We start from the raw sequence: 18,006 nt of genomic DNA, 5'->3' as shown, positions 1-18,006 counted from the left end.
ACCTAGTCATTTAAGCAGGAATCTCCCAAACATTGCCTCTATTCCACACCTTCTTTTAGTAGTCAGCAGTAACATGTCAAAACTATTTCTTCTTCCAGCTTGTTCATATCCTCTGTGGACATTCTGAAGTGTTACTAATGTAACAGTGTTACTATTTTTCTTCCATTTCCCTTTTACCTTGTCTCCTTTCTCAACAGCCTATCTCAGTCCCACATTCCCATTTAAAGCTCTTTAGAGCACTTGGCTTCCGCAGCTGCAAAATTTGCTTGGACTGCAAATGTTGAGATTTAAGGGAGAGCTGAATGTGCATCTTAACCCCTCCCAGATGAGAGTTTGAGAACCTGTATTTACTCCTAGCAATAGGAATACCTCACAGGAAATTCCAGTGCAACTGCAGTTCATGAAAAGTTTGAAGCAAAGTTTTATTTTATATTCCAACTTTTTTCTACTTCCCATGTCAAGAAAGGTCAAAGGTTTAGGAGCTAAAGATGCACATTCAGTTCTAAGTTAAATCTCAACACTTCAGAATGTCCACAGAAGGTATGAATAAGCTGGAAGACGAGAAGAAGTTTTGCACATAATTCCCGATTGGAAGGTAAGTTCTAGCACAGGCTAATATTCAGGAATATGAATATAGCACAGTGAAAAGGAACTTAGAATGTAACTGACTGCATTACAATGTTATGTCCTGTATTGTATTTAGTGGGAAAATATTAATTAGTTATTATTCATTTGATAAAATATGGACTCTGGTCCTCTTCAGGAGGTATGAAAGACTAAATAAGTTGCAAAGGGGAGAGAGATCTCTCAATTGTTTTCCAGATCTCAGCTTTCAAAAAAGGAAGTATTTTCTTGTTATGATTGCAAGAGAGTCTTGTAAATATGACCCTTGAGGAAAACCGATGTAGTGATGTCTGAATTTGCAGAGAGCCTGAAACAATAGCTCTGAGGTGTGAGTTGCCCCATTCATTTCAATGGGTACTAAAGCAGATGCCCATGATGCTACTTTAAATGTCAACATCAAATGTTAATGATTTCATTCCTCAGCCAAGCAATGGAGAGGAAGTATCATATTACGAAGCTCTCCACAAACTACTCTGAGTGACTAGGGCAGGCAGGAAAGAAGTTTTCTCATCCCACAAGAAGTTTCACAATTTCAAACATGTTTCTGTTCCACATCAGGACAAAACTGAGACCTGACATTTTTCACAAATGCCTACATGCCTTTAACGATCAGGGCCTTAGTCTCTCTGTTCCTCAGATCCCCATCTGAAAAAAAGGAGATATGAGCACCGCCCTACCTCCCAGAGGACAAATACAATAAAGATTGTGAAGTGTTCACATACGATGGTGATAAGGGCCAAATAAGTACCTAAGATCGATCATAATTTGAAACCAAATTATGTCACCCTGACATATGTTGACATAGGTCGAGTTCTCTTTTGTCCTCCAGCTTGCACAGCCATTTACACTAATGCAAAGAGCATGTAACACTACAGAACATTTAGGTGCACTAGCATTCTGCATTCTTGTTGCACTGGTGTAAATGAAAGCACAAGGCGCAAGGCAACGGTGAATCAGGAGCATCTGAATAGCATTCTGCTGGGAATCTTGCTGCAGTCAATGGGTCTACTCATGCATGTAGCTGCTTGCCAGTGTGAGTAAAGGGTTCACAATCTGGCCCTGGCTCTGCAAACTTGCACATGAATAGTGCTGTGGGACTTTTCACATGAGTGAAGTTACTCACTGTGTAAGTATTGGTAGGGTCAGGCCCAAGGAATATATTGTATAATGAATTTTCTACACCATTTGTAGAAATACCTTCAGCCGCTTCATGGTAGATGTGTCTGCAAACTTGTGAATTTTTTGGGCCCCAGGGACTTCAGCACATTTCTGCAGTGGCCACACAGAGTGCCGTTGATGTGCTTAGGGGATCAGATTGCAGGATGAAGGCTAGAATAATACTTCCCCCAGCAGGACCAGTGTGTTTGATCTAGAGCAGAGCACAGGGATTGGAGCTGTGATCTGAATGCACGGAAAAGCTGAGTGGGATGTGGAAATGAAGAACTGCTGAATGTTTGCATTAGGTTGTTCCCTTATCCATGATTTTATGCTGGAGGGGAACTATTGGGGCCTCAGACCCAGTCTTCTTTGGAATTAAATGCTTTAGTCACACTATATGTTAAGATTCCACTTATAAATAGTTTACAGGGGGTGAACAGATGTTTTAATAAATGGTTAGTTAAGACTGTATTCATAAAAAATTCGCAGAGTCACTAAAAGGTTACTAAATTGTTTAATTAATGATTAATCAATCGCTATAGATTGTGAGAGTCCAACAGATCAATAGGTTGTTTCGATGACACCTTCTACTGAAGCACTTGTCACTATCTATGACACATGCTGCTCATGGCTGTAATTGGCTTATAATATCTCATAATACTAACCCTCGAAAAATGGAACCTTAGTATCAAGTGTGACTGATGAATTGCTGAACAGTTTGCCTTTAAGAGACTATATATTTTATGTACCACGCCCAAATGTATACAGTGACCTTTACGTTAAAACCGGGCACATTTTCCTGTGTATAAAAGTCTCTCATTTCAAGAAGCCCTTTATCAGATTCTACTCATTTTCCAGAAAGTGCTGGTGCCCTTGTTGGCCTTCCTCTGAACTGACCATTATTGGTAATACAGAAACCTGCTCCGTCCTGAAAATGTGGTAACGCTGTAGCATAGCGAGAATTTACTATCAAAATAAATGACACAGCGGCGCCTGCTCTGATTGCATTATGCAGTGCCATATTTAATTCATTTAAAAGCTTCAGTTTTTACATTTAAATGCAGCTGGCACAAAAATCTCTCTCTTCAAGGTATTTATATGGCCCCTGTTACCATAGTATCAATGAGGTAGGGACATTTACAGACGGGAATTTAGGCCAGATCCTGATTGATTCAATGGAAAGTAAGGTGCCGAAATAGCTTTGAGTATCTGGGCCTAAGTGACTTGCCCAAGGTCATACAGGGAGCCTGTGGCAGAGGGGGGAAATCAACCCAAGTCTCCTGACTCCACGGCTAGTGTCCTAATCACTGGACCATCCTGTCTCTCTGGACTGTTGCTCCAGCCTATTTGATGCCTGTGAAATGGGTAGAGTCCCTTAAGGGGGCTCCACCCAGAAAATAACAAAAATGACCTAAACAAGTAGAAGGGGCCACAATAGCAGAAAGGTCCACTGAAAAGCTCAACACTGAATGGGAAGCCTGCTGCTCCAGAGTGCTGCAGAAGCCATGGTCTTTGCTGGAGCATTTAGGTGCAATGATTTACACTGCATTGATTTATCCCAGTTGCGGATACTGGCCTCTGTGCAGCTGGCTTTCTCCTTGTAATGTTGCACGGAATGAAGAAATACATGAAAAAATCTGAACATGGACAGTCTGAAGCGAAGGGTCTGACATGCTAGTAAGGAAGCCATGTCACATAATAAAGTAGGCAGGATTAAGTAAACCCATAAGCTTGAGGAGCAGAGAGACTTTTGGGGAAATCCTGTAGACATGCAGCAAAGCACATGTCCTCACTTCAGTTTTCGTATTGGGTTTCCTGCAGAGTTCTCAAACATCTTAGCATCAGTCACTGCTATGGGTACCTGCATGGCCCCACATTATGCCAACATTTTTACGGCTGACTTAGAACAACGCTTCCTCAGCTCTCGTCCCCTAATGCCCCTACTCTACTTGTGCTACATTGATGACATCTTCATCATCTGGACCCATGGAAAAGAAGCCCTTGAGGAATTCTACCACGATTTCAACAATTTCCATCCCACCATCAACCTCAACCTGGACCAGTCCACACAAGAGATCCACTTCCTGGACACTACGGTGCTAATAAGCGATGGTCACAAAAACACCACCCTATACTGGAAACCTACTGACCGCTATTCCTACCTACATGCCTCCAGCTTTCATCCAGCCATTGTCTACAGCCAAGCTCTATGATACAACTGCATTTGCTCCAACCCCTCAGACAGAGACAAACACCTACAAGATCTCTATCTAGCATTCTTACAACTACAATACCCACCTGCTGAAGTGAAGAAACAGATTTACAGAGCCAGAAGAGTACCCAGAAGTCACCTACTACAGGACAGACCCAACAAAGAAAATATCAGAACGCCACTAGCCATCACCTTCAGCCTCCAACTAAAACCTCTACAGTACATCATCAAGGATCTACAACCTATCCCGAAGGATGACCCATCACTCTCACAGATCTTGGGAGACAGGCCAGTCCTTGCTTACAGACAGCCCGCAACCTGAAGCAAATACTCACCAGCAATCACACACCACACAACAGAACCACTAACTCAGGAACCTATTCTTGTAACAAAGCCCGTTGCCAACTGTGTCCACATATCTATTCAGGGGACACCATCATAGGGCCTAATCACATCAGCCACACTATCAGAGGCTCGTTCACCTGCACATCTACCAATGTGATATATGCCATTATGTGCCAGCAATGCCCCTCTGCCAGGTACATTGGTCAAACTGGACAGTCTCTATGTAAAAGAATAAATGGACACAAATCAGACATCAAGAATTATAACATTCAAAAACCAGTTGGAGAACACTTCAATTTCTTTGGTCACTCGATTACAGACCTAAAAGTTGCAATTCTTCAACAAAAAAAACTTCAAAAACAGACTCCAACGAAAGACTGCTGAATTGGAATTAATTTTCAAACTGGATACAATTAACTTAGGCTTGAATAGAGACTGGGAGTGGATGGGTCATTACACAAAGTAAAACTATTTCCCCTTGTTTATCCCCCCCTTCACCCCTCACTGTTCCTCAGACGTTCTTGTCAACTGCTGGAAATGGCCCACCTTGATTATCACTACAAAAGGTTTCCTCCCCTCCCCCCCCCCCCGCTCTCCTGCTGGTAATAGCTCTCCTTAAGTGATCACTCTCCTTACAGTGTGTATGGTAACACCCATTGTTTCATGTTCTCTGTATATATAAATTTCCCCACTGTATTTTCTGCTGAATGCATCCGATGAAGTGAGCTGTAGCTCACGGAAGCTTATGCTCAAATAAATTTGTTAGTCTTTAAGGTGCCACAAGTACTCCTTTTCTTTTTTGGTTTTGTATTTGCAAACTCAAGGCAGATTTTTTACATCAGAATTATTTGCTGCTGCTGCTGCACATGCCTTAAAATATCCAGCTGGTAACTATTTGCAGCATATAAGCAAATAGAAGGGTGGGGTTTTTTTCTTTTGCTTGTTGGTGCTAATGATAAGGAATGTCGATGCTTCTGCCTCCTGGCTCTTATAGGAAATACTCTCCTGTTCTTCAGAGCACTGCAGTATTGATTTTAGCTGAGGTCTTTGGGACTGTCACTGGAGGAGACTGCACGTCTATTTGATAAAGGGTTCCACCCTCCTTCTCCCAAAGGCTTTAATGGGGGCCTGCTCCAAACAGTGGTGGATTAGCCATTGGATCAATGGGGCCCATGCCTAGGGGCCCCATCCAATTGGGGGGCCCCAGAAAAATGGGCACCCCCTTTCCTTGACCCCATTGAAGCCAATGAGAATCTTTGTGTTAACTTCAATGGGCTTTGGGTCAGGGCCTGATTGTGCTGCGAGGCATAAGGGGAATGTGCAGGGGGAGCATTCCCTGTACCTGTGCCTGGTCCTTGTGTAACCCACACTCCTTCTGGGTGTGGTGTTCTGTCCCATCCAGTGGCACCGAGACCACTTAGAGAGAGAGATCAAATGATTCTGCTCTACAGCCGTAGCTAACGGCCAGTTGGCTTTTAGCTCATGAGGTAGAGGCTCATGCACTAAGCTCCAGAGATCCCCGGTTCAATCCCGCCCGACGACAGCCGGGGTCTGTCGACGTTACACTTGCAGGGGCTACACAAGGGGGTGAAAGCCCTTTCCTGCACCCATTAGGGCCTGAGCCTGCACCACGTAAGTCAATGAGAGATTGCTGTTGAATTCAAAAGGAGCAGGTTGTAGTTAGTAAGTGAGAAACCAACAATGCCCCGTGTGTCTGCCCAATGAGAGCTCACACTGGGACTGGCTCATTCAAAGCCCCAATCCTAGTGTACAGTGAGTTCCATCCCTACAATGGTACGTGCTCCTTAAGGCAACAGCAGCGGTAAATTAACTGTTTTTTGCTTCTGACCCCAGTGTGGTCACAGCCTGGCCAGTCCTCATGGAGCAGAAGTGCCGCAGTACTGCTATGCTGTTGTATTGCTACCTCAGAGACAAGCATCGAGCAGACTCAAACCTGGAGGATTTCTCCGGGGTGTTCCAGACATACAACCCCGTCACAGAATACAATGTGAAATCATGGCCAAAGCAAACTACTGGAGTTCAAAATACATACCCGAGAACAGCAACAGGCTGATCAGTCTTTGAAGGGATGGAGAGCTAATTAGTATCATTCGATACACAACAGTTGCTGATGCTGCTGATATATCCCCCTAGAATACGTGTGCATGGATGTGTGTTTGTCTGTACAACAGAAGCACAAAGAGCATGTTACTTATACACTTGCTCTTTTGCTCACCCGTTAGCAGCACTGTGTGGGAACAGCAGAGGGAATGCAAAACCTTTTATTTCATTTCCCTTCCTTGGAGATTTCAAAATGATTAAAAATCCTCTGCTTGGCATCATTAGCCTGCTTGTAAATCTGTCCCTGCTAGAGAAAACTACACGGGGGGAAAAAAAAACAGCATTTGACTGTTCTGACAGTACAATAACAATTAATGCCTCTGCTGTTTGGCCCAACATTATATCACTCTCTGTTGTGTTTCCCAGCATGCCCTGGCATTCCTTCAAACAAGTATTCGTTCTAGCAGAAAGTCCAAGAAAAGACTTTACTCCCTTGAGGATCAAGAATAAAGGAACAGCTAAGAAAGGTACAGGAGCTATTAATATTAATGTTATAGGCAGAAGGGGAGGGGGAGAGGACATAGGAGCAGTGAAAGAATGAATACTTATGGCTTTGATGTGTTCATTTCCATAGGACTGGTAGCAGCATGGAGAATACAGAATCCATATAAAGAGGAAAATGAGGAGGTGGAGGTAAGCTATAGGCAGCTAAGAAAATTACACAAGCTGTGGGGAATTTTTCTGTCTAGACGCACATACACAGAAAGACAGCCACTGTGCCATCTGCAATTTAGCTGCTTTTTTTTTTTTAAAGGACAGAGCTGAGACAAAAAGGAAACCCACCCATGTGCTTCTGGTTTCGGCATTCATATGAATGATGCATATTCAATGCCTGCTGCGTGTGGGAAAGAAAGTCACTGAATGTATTTGTTGTACCTATGAAGGAACAACAGCGAGAGAGCACACAAATCCTCATGCATGTCGTTTTCTGCTCCACTGACAGAGTAAAAAGGGAAGGGATGCAATTATTTTAGTCCTAATGAGGCTGCTGAGGAGTAAAACTGGAAATAATTAAAGCCCTTGTGTCTCCAATTCTTTGGGCCAGATTCTTCTTTTAGTGACACCGCTGCACTCCCTCTGCTCTGATGTCTCTGAGAGGGCTCAGAGGCCCTCCAATACACGTACACTGTCACCGGGGGCTTCAGTGAAACTTTCACAGATCCGATTGAGGACAGGAACTGCACCTCCTCCCAGCCACCTTTATCCTCTGCTGTCCTCAGTGGAACTACACAAAGGAGAAATCTTAATCTTTCTGCTCTCTAGTTACCCTAGATTTCACCAGTGTAACAACAGGCCTGATCCAAAACCCACTGAACTCAACAAGAGTCTTTCCAGCACCCTCAGTGAGCTTCAGTGAAGGCTTTACGTGCATAGTCTTACCACATGTCTGCTCCCTTGCATGGCTTCCAGTCAGTTCAAGCTGGCTTTACTAACACGAACATGCTGGATTCCGTTCTGCTTGATGCATCAACAAAAACGTCTGTTCAGCTCTGATATAAGAACTGCTATTTTACTAAAGATGCTGCAAAAAAGTCTGTAAAGAACTTTTTTTTAAAAGGGGCTAGCAGATTCAAGAACTCCATATTGAACATTGTTAGAATATTGCAATGCGCCTCACATTGCTCTATTAGAGTCACCAGTTCAGAGATCCGTGGGCACAAAGGTGACAATCCAGGTGCCAATGTCAATGAAAGACCATTATCCTGAAAAGTGTTACAGAAGATCTATGTGGCAGGAAGCTAGAACAGAAGAAATACTCCAAGAAAGCTATGCCACTGCAGGTGGGAGAGAATGTTAGGTCCCAAACTGGCAACCTGTTGAGGAAACTGCTGGCTCATCTTCCTGAAAGTCACACATTATAATCCCCACTGGAGGGCCAGACCTACAGGAGGAACAGAAGACATTTAAACAAACCCAAGGAGAACATTGGCTCTCGTTTTTGAGGACATTTGGAATGCCAATGCCAGCATTCATCCTCTGATAGGAGTAGCACATACCCCCCTGCTCCAGGACAAAAACCATCTGGAGCAGCAAACATAGGCCCAGGGGAAAGAGCCATTATAGTAACTGAACAGGCCATTGCAGAAGGACCTGTTTCAAGAACAAGAGGCAGGCATATGATCAGAAAGCCCTTGAGATTCAGGAGTAGTAGTTAATGATGTATGTCCAATAAGAGGCAGGGTAATTGTCTCATATGTCCAGGGCTTAGGCCATGCATTTTGATCTCCACCTAGATGTCCGTTGGTAGAGGTCATTAATTGGCTGTGTTGATTTGTCATTGGGTTTGGTTGATATTAAGTTTTATTTGCATTTGATTTAAAGAGACAGAGGGGGCAGGAGGTAAAACAATAGCCTGTGGAGACAGTGAGAATACTGACCCCTGTCTGTGATACCGATATGACTTTTAGGAATGCTGATCCAGGTCAGGTAGCTGTCTTGGGCTCAAAGTATGTATACACTGCAAAAAAAAAAAAAAAAAAAAAAGGTGTGTTCTTACCTCAGTTCTTAGCTAACTCATGTTACGCTAAATCAGGTTAAAATAGCAGAGAAGACACAGCAACTCGACTTTTCCCTCTGGTGAGCAGCTCGAATTACAGCCTACAGGGGAATCTGGGGTTGATCTTGAGCTGCTAACCTGAGTTAAAAGCCGAGTTGCTGTGTCTTCAGGTTAGCTAACCCAAGCACATTTCTTTTGCAGTGTAGATGTTACCCTTCTGCCAGGTGGAGCCGGCAGCAGCCTGAGCCGGGTTCAATATCTAGGGATTCCTTTTCAACAATTCAACACAGAACCGGCTCAAACCTCCACCCAGTAACCTGGGACAATTACAGACCACCCCCGGGCGACTCTAAGAGGCAATACTTCCCCTTTCGCAAGCACAGAGTCTAAGTGTAGAAAAGAAACTTTTAATGAAAGGAGGGAAGTCACCCGGTATTAATTTGGGAAAACTCCACCAGCAGGATTCAACCGTGAGCAAAACACCTGTGCCGGTGTATGTTGGGCAGCGTCTTTTGGCTCAGGTTCTTCAGCTCAACAACCAAAGGTTCCTTTAACGTGCCCCTCTCTGCTCCCTCACCACACCTCACTCACAGTGGGTGCAGGTTGGTCTCCTGAGGGTCCACCGTGCTCTTAGTGATTGTCAGTTCTCAGTGATTTTCAGCTCTTCATGGGAAAACTTCAGTGCTGAAACAGACTGGGCAGAAACACTGTCCCCCAACAGGTGAATTCAGCTCTAGTGATCACTTAACAAAGCAACAGGCTTGGAATGGAGCTTTAATTAGCTCTATCTTTGAACAGTGTGGAGGGGCAGGCTACACTATACCTAGGGCTCTTAGGCAGAGCACACAGCTGGCAAGAACACCTGCCCCCACTCCCTTTATTTCATAGCGGTCTGGCATCCAAGACCCCTGCTTAGTGAGTTCAATCCAGTTGAGGGTGACCCCCTCAATCAGGACAGGCTAAACACAGTTCCTCTACCCTTTACTTATACAATAAGGATTCATGCTAAAAATTTATTAAAGCTAACGTTAAAAAAATTAGGTAATACATTGGGTGAGAAAAGAGTGTCTGTACATCTGGGTATAGTGCTTAGATTATCCACAAATACAGAGTTTGTTTTTAAAAGTCATATGATACATAGAGTACATAATCAGCAATAACTCAAATTTAGGTGAATAAATTTAACAATACAGTTTAGATATTAGAATCCAAATACTTGGGTACATCACTTATGAACAGTTGTACAGAGACTTAGCTGTGGGAAGCAAAATATATCAATGAGTGCAGATTGTCTCTCAGTAATTGAGAATTAGGGTTGGTTGTCCATTTAGAAAATACAATCTACCAGGGAAGTATTTCAGTTACTTTCCTTACTGCGCTTCTCATCGGCACTCCAGCTCATCCCTCCTGGTATTGCCGATGTCTGGTGATGTGTTCTATGTAGATGACCCTCGACCACCTGATGGCATCCGACACCATGAGTTGCCACATCATTGGAACACAGCGTTGACAGATTCCGCATTCTTGCAACACTCGCTCATTACTTCCCCAAGGGTCAGTCCTAGGACCAATCCTATTTGACTTATCATAAATGATCTGGAGAAAGGGGTAAATGGTGAGGTGGCAAAGTTTTCAGATGATACTAAACTGCTCAAGATAGTTAAGACCCAAGCAGACTGTGAAGAACTTCAAAAAGATCTCACAAAACTAAGTGATTGGGCAACAAAATGGCAAATGAAATTTAATGTGGATAAATGTAAAGTAATGCACACTGGAAAAAATAACCCCAACTATACATACAATATGATGGGGGCTAATTTAGCTACAACTAATCAGGAGAAAGATCTTGGAGTCATCGTGGATAGTTCTCTGAAGACGTCCATGCACTGTGCAGCGGCAGTCAAAAAAGCAAATGGGATGTTAAGAATCATTAAAAAAGGGATAGAGAATAAGATGGAGAATATCTTATTGCCCTTATATAAATCCATGGTATGCCCACATCTTGAATACTGAGTACAGATGTGGTCCCCTCATCTAGAAAAAGATATACTGGCATTAGAAAAGGGCAACTAAAATGATTAGGGGTTTGGAACAGGTCCCGTATGAGGAGAGATTAAAGGGGCTAGGACTTTTCAGCTTGGAAAAGAGGAGACTAAGGGGGGATATGATAGAGGTATATAAAATCATGAGTGGTGTGGAGAAAGTGAATAAGGAAAAGTTATTTACTTGTTCCCATAATATAAGAACTAGGGATCACCAAATGAAATTAATGGGCAGCAGGTTTAAAACAAATAAAAGGAAGTTCTTCACACAGTGCACAGTCAACCTGTGGAACTCCTTGTCTGAGGAGGTTGTGAAGGCTAGGACTATAACAGGATTTAAAAGACAACAGGATAAATTCATGGAGGTTAAGTCCATTAATGGCTATTAGGCAGGATGGGTAAGGAATGGTGTCCTAGCCTGTTTGTCAGAGGGTGGAGATGGATGGCAGGAGAGAAATCACTAGATCACTACCTGTTAGGGCACCTGGCATTGGCCACTGCTGGAAGACAGGATACTGGGCTGGATGGACCTTTGGTCTGACCCAGTATGGCCATTCTTATGTCCCTATGTACTGGGGTCCCATGCACCCAGGACTCTGATGATCAGTGCATGTGTCTGAACCTGGTAACCCCTGGCTCTCAAGGTGTGGCCAGAGGGGTGTATTTCTCCAGCTTTCAAGCTTGGGCATCGTGGAAGGCCAGGGTCCTGTTCTTGAAGGGCACTGTGCCGTCCACCATGATGATCTTCTTCCGGTCCTTGTTTGTGACGATGATGTCCGGTCGCAGTTGGCTGTCGGTTCCAGGGATGGTGGAGTGATTTGTAACCCAACACCAGCCAAAGTTGTTCACTTTGGCAACACGGCTTTGTCTGCTGGCTACCTAGGCAGAGTGGGTGTGTTCGTGTAAATACAGTCTGGTCCTGAAGCCTTTCCCTTCCCCAACGAGCTGTCAGGGGAGAGCTCATTCAGAGCCTGCTTACATAGACATACCTCTCTCAGCACCACCGTATGTCACACTTTTATCGGCGTGTTAGGAATAAATGACCTTGTTCTTTTCCTCTATCTGCGGGAATATAAGCCTCCTGAATCCATCCAATTTATCTTCATGCACCTTTTGATGGTGGATGATGCCAGGACTCTCCCCTGGCTGATCATGTGCAAATTCTTCTTTGTCCCATTCTCATTGTTTCAGAGTAGCAATGCTGTGTGTGTGTTTTGTCCAGAGGAGTCCCCTTCAGGAGTCCGGTGCCACAAAACAACTAGCTGGGCTGATTGTTCTTTCCTAACGATAGTTTTATTTTAGAGGATTGAAGATGATTATCCCCCATTTTGACAGGCGGAGATCCACAGTCTGTCCCTGTCCATTTTCCCAAGTATGGGAATTAACAACAAAGTCCAAGACAGGGTGCAGAGTGAAGAGCAGTGGCTGTTTCACTAGCCTGGGGAATGACAGCACCAGGAGCAGCAGCGTGTATAAATTATGCTGCAGCCATTTGACGACCCACAAGCACTCAGTGGTGTGGGAGGAGGCTATTATAGGGATAACAAAAACATGCTGGAATAGTAGTCATGACTGGAGTACGAGTATTGAAGGGTAAGTGCAGTTTAGGAAAGACAGAAATAAAGGCAAAGGTGGTGGAGGAGCATTTTATATCAATGATGAGGCAGACTGTAAAGAAATACGAAGTAATGGAATGGATAAGACAGAGTCCGTCTGGGCAAAAATCACATTGGGGAAGAAAACTACTGGAGCCTCCCAAGGGATAAAAAGAAAAGCAGGACTTGTGGCACCTTAGAGAAGAACAAATTTATTTGAGCATGAGCTTTCGTGAGCTACAGCTCACTTCATCGGATGCATGCAGTGGAAAGTGCTTGGGGTGTGCTATAGACCACCGGGATCTGATCTGGTTAGGAATAGAGACCTCTTCAATGAAGTAAATACTAATGGGAATTGTGTGATCATGGGAGACTTTAACTTCCCAGATATAGACTGGAGGACAAATACTAGTAATAATAATAGGGCTCAGATTTTCCTGGATACAATAGCTAATGGATTCCTTCACCACGTAGTTACTGAACCGACAAGAGGGTATGCCATTTTATATTTGGTTTTGGTGAGCAGTGAGGACCTCATAGAAGAAATGGTTGTAGGGGCAACCTTGGTTTGAGCGATCATGAGCTAATTCAGTTCAAACTAAATGGAAGGATAAACAAAAATAGATCTGTGACTAGGGTTTTTTATTTCAAAAAGGCTAAGTTAAAAAAATTAAGGAAATTAGTTAAGGAAGTGGATTGTATTGAAAAACTTGTGGATCTAAAGGCGGAGGAGGCCTGGAATTACTTCAAGTCAAAGTTGCAGAAATTATCAGAAGCCTGCATCCCAAGAAAGGGGAAAAAGTTCAGAGGCAGGAGTTGTAGATCAAGCTGGATGAGCAAGCATCTCAGAGAGGTGATTAAGAAAAAGCAGAAAGCCTATAAGGAGTGGAAGATGGGGGGGATTAGCAAGGAAAGCTACCTTACTGAGGTCCGAACATGTAGGGATAAACTGAGAAAGGCCAAAAGCCATGTAGAGTTGGACCTTGCAAAGGGAATTAAAAGCAATAGTAAAAGGTTCTATAGCCATATAAATAAGAAGAAAACAAAGAAAGAAGAAGTGGGACCTCTAAACACGGAGGATGGAGTGGAGGTTAAGGATAATCTAGGCATGGCCCAATATCTAAACAAATACTTTGCCTCAGTCTTTAATGAGGCTAATGAGGAGCTTTAGGAATAATGGTAGGATGACAAATGGGAATGAGGATATTGAGGTAGATATTACCACATCCGAGGTAAAGCCAAACTTGAATAGTTTAATGGGACTAAATTGGGGGCCCCAAATAATCTTCATCCAAGAATATTAAAGGAACTGGCACATGAAATTGCAAGCCCATTAGCAAGAATTTTTAATCAATCTGTAAACTCAGGGGTTGTACTGTATGACTGGAGAATTGCTAATACAATTCCTATTTTTAAGAGAGGTAAAAAAAGCGATCCGGGTAACTACAGGCCTGTTAGTTTGACATCTGTAGTATCCAAGGTCTTGGAAAAAACTTTGAAGGAGAAAGTTGTTAAGGACATTGAGGTCAATGGTAATTGGGACAAAATACAACATGGCTTTACAAAAGGTAGATCATGTCAAACCAACCTGATCTCCTTCTTTGAGAAGGTAACAGATATTTTAGACAAAGGGAATGCAGTGGATCTAATTTACCTTGATTTCAGTAAGGCATTTGATACGGTTCCACATGGAGAATTATTAGCTAAATTGGAAAAGATGGGGATCAATATGAAAATGGAAAGGTGGATAAGGAACTGGTTAAAGGAGAGACTACAGAGGGTCGCACTGAAAGGTGATCTGTCAGGCTGGAAGGAGGTTACTAGTGGAGTTCCTCAAGGATTGGTTTTGGGACCAATCTTATTTAATCTTTTTATTACTGATGTTGGCACAAAAAGCAGGAATGTGCTAATAAAATTTGCAGATGACACAAAGCTGGGAGGTATTGCCAATTTAGAGAAGGACTGGGATATCATACAGGAAGATCTGGATGACCTTGTAAACTGGAGTAATAGTAATAGAATGAAATTTAATAGTAAAAAGTGCAAGGTCATGCATTTAGGGATTAATAACAAGAAGTTCTGTTATAAACTGGGGACGCATCACTTGGAAGTAACAGAGGAGGAGAAGGACCTCGGAGTATTGGTTGATCACAGGATGAGTATGAGCCGCCAATGTGATATGGCTGTGAAAAAAGCTAATGCGGTCTTGGGATGCATCAGGTGAGGTATTTCCAGTAGAGATATGGAGGTTTTAGTACCCGTATACAAGGCACTGGTGAGACCTCATCTGGAATACTGTGTGCAGTTCTGGTCTCCCATGTTTAAGAAGGATGATTTCAAACTGGAACAGGTACAGAGAAGGGCTATGAGGATGATCCGAGGAATGGAAAACTTGTCTTATGAAAGGAGACTCAAAGAGCTTGGCTTGTTTAGCCTAACCCAGAGAAGGCTGAGAGGAGATTTGATTGCTCTCTATAAATATATCAGAGGGATAAATACCAAGGAGGGAGAAGAATTATTTAAGGTCAGTACCAATGCAGACACAAGAACAAATGGATATAAACTGGCCATCAGGAAGTTTAGACTTGAAATTAGATGAAAGTTTCTAACCATCAGAGCAGTGAAGTTCTGGAACAGCCTTCCAAGGGAAGCAGTGGGGGCAAAAGACATATCTGGCTTCAAGACTAAGCTTGATAAGTTTATGGAGGAGATGATATGATAGGATAGCCTAATTTTGGCAGTTAATTGATCTTCAACTATTAGCGGTAGATATGCCCAATGGCCTATGATGGAATGTGAGATGGGGTGGGATCTGAGTTACTACAGAGAATTCTTTCCTGGTTGTCTGGCTGGTGAGTCTTGCCCACATGCTCAGGGTTTAGCTGATCGCCATATTTGGGGTTGGGAAGTGATGGGAGCACTGAGCCTTGGGGTGGCTCTGGGGGATCAGATTGTTGCTTTGGTGGGCGTGCATGAAAACTCTGTGGGCATGGGGGAGGCAGTTACACCTTGTGTAAAATTAATTTGGCTAATATAATGTTATGGAGGTTAAACTATATGGAAGGAATTTGCATTTTCTCAGGACGTGTGCAGTGTATATTGGAGAAGGGGTAAAACATGGTACTTCATTAAAATCCTAATAGGGCTCCAAAAGGAGCCACAATAGGTTGTGCTTTCTTTTTCAGATCTCTGTGTTTTGGAGCAGGAGATGAAAGTGGAAAGCAATCAGAACTCTAGTGGAAGTAAAATGTTTCCCTTTTAAGACAGTGTCTGAGCTGCTAACAGCTTTGGATCCAGAAGCAAGCTAACACTCTACAAGCAAGCTGGCTCCAGCGGGAAAAATAACCCAGAATACCATGGATCTGTGTTTTGTGTTTGTCTGTGGTGTTTGTCTTGTTGCTAGCATTGTTGTGTTTTAATGAGCAGAAAATCTCATGACATGAGTGGGGGATGGCTTTAAAAGGCTGACATTGGGGGGGGGAAGATGTGTATGGGAATGCAAAATGCTCAACTAGGAGGCCAGCACCTGTGTAATAGCTACCGTGGTACCTGGAAATGGAATGGCAACTAAGGTGGTCCCCACAAGCCTTATGGAAATAATGAGAAGGGGAGGAGCTCACTGGGAATCAATGGAGGGGGGTGTGTGGGTGGGGGAGATGGGAACAGGGAATGGGGGTAAGGAAATTGGAATCATGTTTAGCTAAGGGCAGGAATGGGAACAGGGACACAGGTGTAAGGCTCTGTGGTGTCAGAGCTGGGAAGGAGGATACTAAGGAAGGAAACTGGAATCATGCTTGCTGGAAGTTCACCCCAATAAACATCGAATTGTTTGCACCTTTGGACTTCGGGTATTGTTGCTCTCTATTCATGCGAGAAGGACCAGGGAAGGAAATGGATGAAGGAATAAGCCCCCTAACAGAAAGGAATTTTCCTCTGGGGTAGATTGGCAGAGGCCATGGGGGGTTTTCTCCTTCCTCTGCAACGTGGGGCACAGGTCACTTGCTGGAGGATTCTCTGCACCTTGAAGTCTTTAAATCATGATTTGAGGACTTCAGTAGCTCAGACATAAGTTAGAGGTTTGTTACAGGAGTTGGTGGGTGAGATTCTGTGGCCTGCGTGTTGCAGCAAGTCAGACTAGATGATCATAACGGTCCCTTCTGACCTTAAAATCTATGATTCTATAACAGAATACCATGTTAGCTGCACATTGCTTGTTAAGACTTGTACTGTTCCCCTATATAGACCTAGATTCAGCAAGATACCTGACTTGAAGCCGGTGAGTAGCTCCATGGGGCAATTCATGTGTTCAAAGTTAGGCACATGCTTAAGTACCTTGTAGAATCAGGGCCCTGGCTTTGAAATCCCTAACCTCATAGTGCAAATGCTCATTCAAATTCATCTTTGGCTAAACTCTTCCTGGAGGCTGATCTGAGGCTGCCTGTTTTGGAATTCATCATGCTGAGTAACCCGAAGCCAATGCTCCTGTCTTCCCAAAGGAAAAGTAAGACATAATATAGGCACATCTCTTTATTTAAAAAAAAAAGTCATTTTAGGTCCCTGAATGTACAAATGCCAGCACCTCATTTCCATCAAAAAGCTATTAACATGACGGATAAGTCACAAGAATCAAAATACAGTCAGATATAATAACCCCAGAGTCAGTTGTGTAAATTATATGCACACATACTTTCTGAGCAATGCTTTGGTTGTTCTCTTTCCCTTGTAAACAAAAGTGAATTATGATCTTGTAAGGTCTATCTCTTGCAGATAGCCGAAAAAAGCTAATTAAAAACAAAAGCCACAGATGTAATCGTTGTTTAATGCTGTAAGCATAACATGACCTAATGCTATTATGAGTTCTGAACAAATTTCAATTAGAACTCCAGCTGGTAAACATATAAATGTGATAATGGTGTTTTAATATTGCATAATCACTTGTTAGCAAAATTATTTTTATTTAGTCTATTCATAATCTGAATCAGAGACTCAGGGTTGGGGTTATTTTGCTACAATTTTATCACATAATTTTTTGTTCATCGAAACTGGAGAACATCCATTTGTCGGTAGCTGCAATTTTCAATTTGGTTTCAACTAGTTGAGCATTTTGGATGAGAGTCACTATCTCGTTGTAAGTGACACCCATGCAAGTAGTCAAAAAGTGGTAGCTTTTTGCACTCACTTTGCGCTGGGCTGAGAAACTCCCCAAGATGCAGAGCTGAGGTGTATTGGCCCTTATGTTCCCAACCCTGAAAACAATAAGAAAACAATAAAGAAGAAATCAACAGGTTTCAAACTTTGTGGAAGCATCTAATCCTCAAGGGTTAAAAGGAATCAGGAGGGGACTAGGGGAATTATTTATTTCTTGTCCCCCTTCACTGTAAGGGAAGCATGAAGCAAATGGGATTTTCCCAT

Source organism: Lepidochelys kempii, chromosome 2, assembly GCF_965140285.1.
Source record: "Lepidochelys kempii isolate rLepKem1 chromosome 2, rLepKem1.hap1, whole genome shotgun sequence".
Taxonomy (NCBI): domain Eukaryota; kingdom Metazoa; phylum Chordata; order Testudines; family Cheloniidae; genus Lepidochelys; species Lepidochelys kempii.
The sequence above is the reverse complement of the archived record's forward strand: the minus strand, read 5'-3'. Positions refer to the sequence as shown.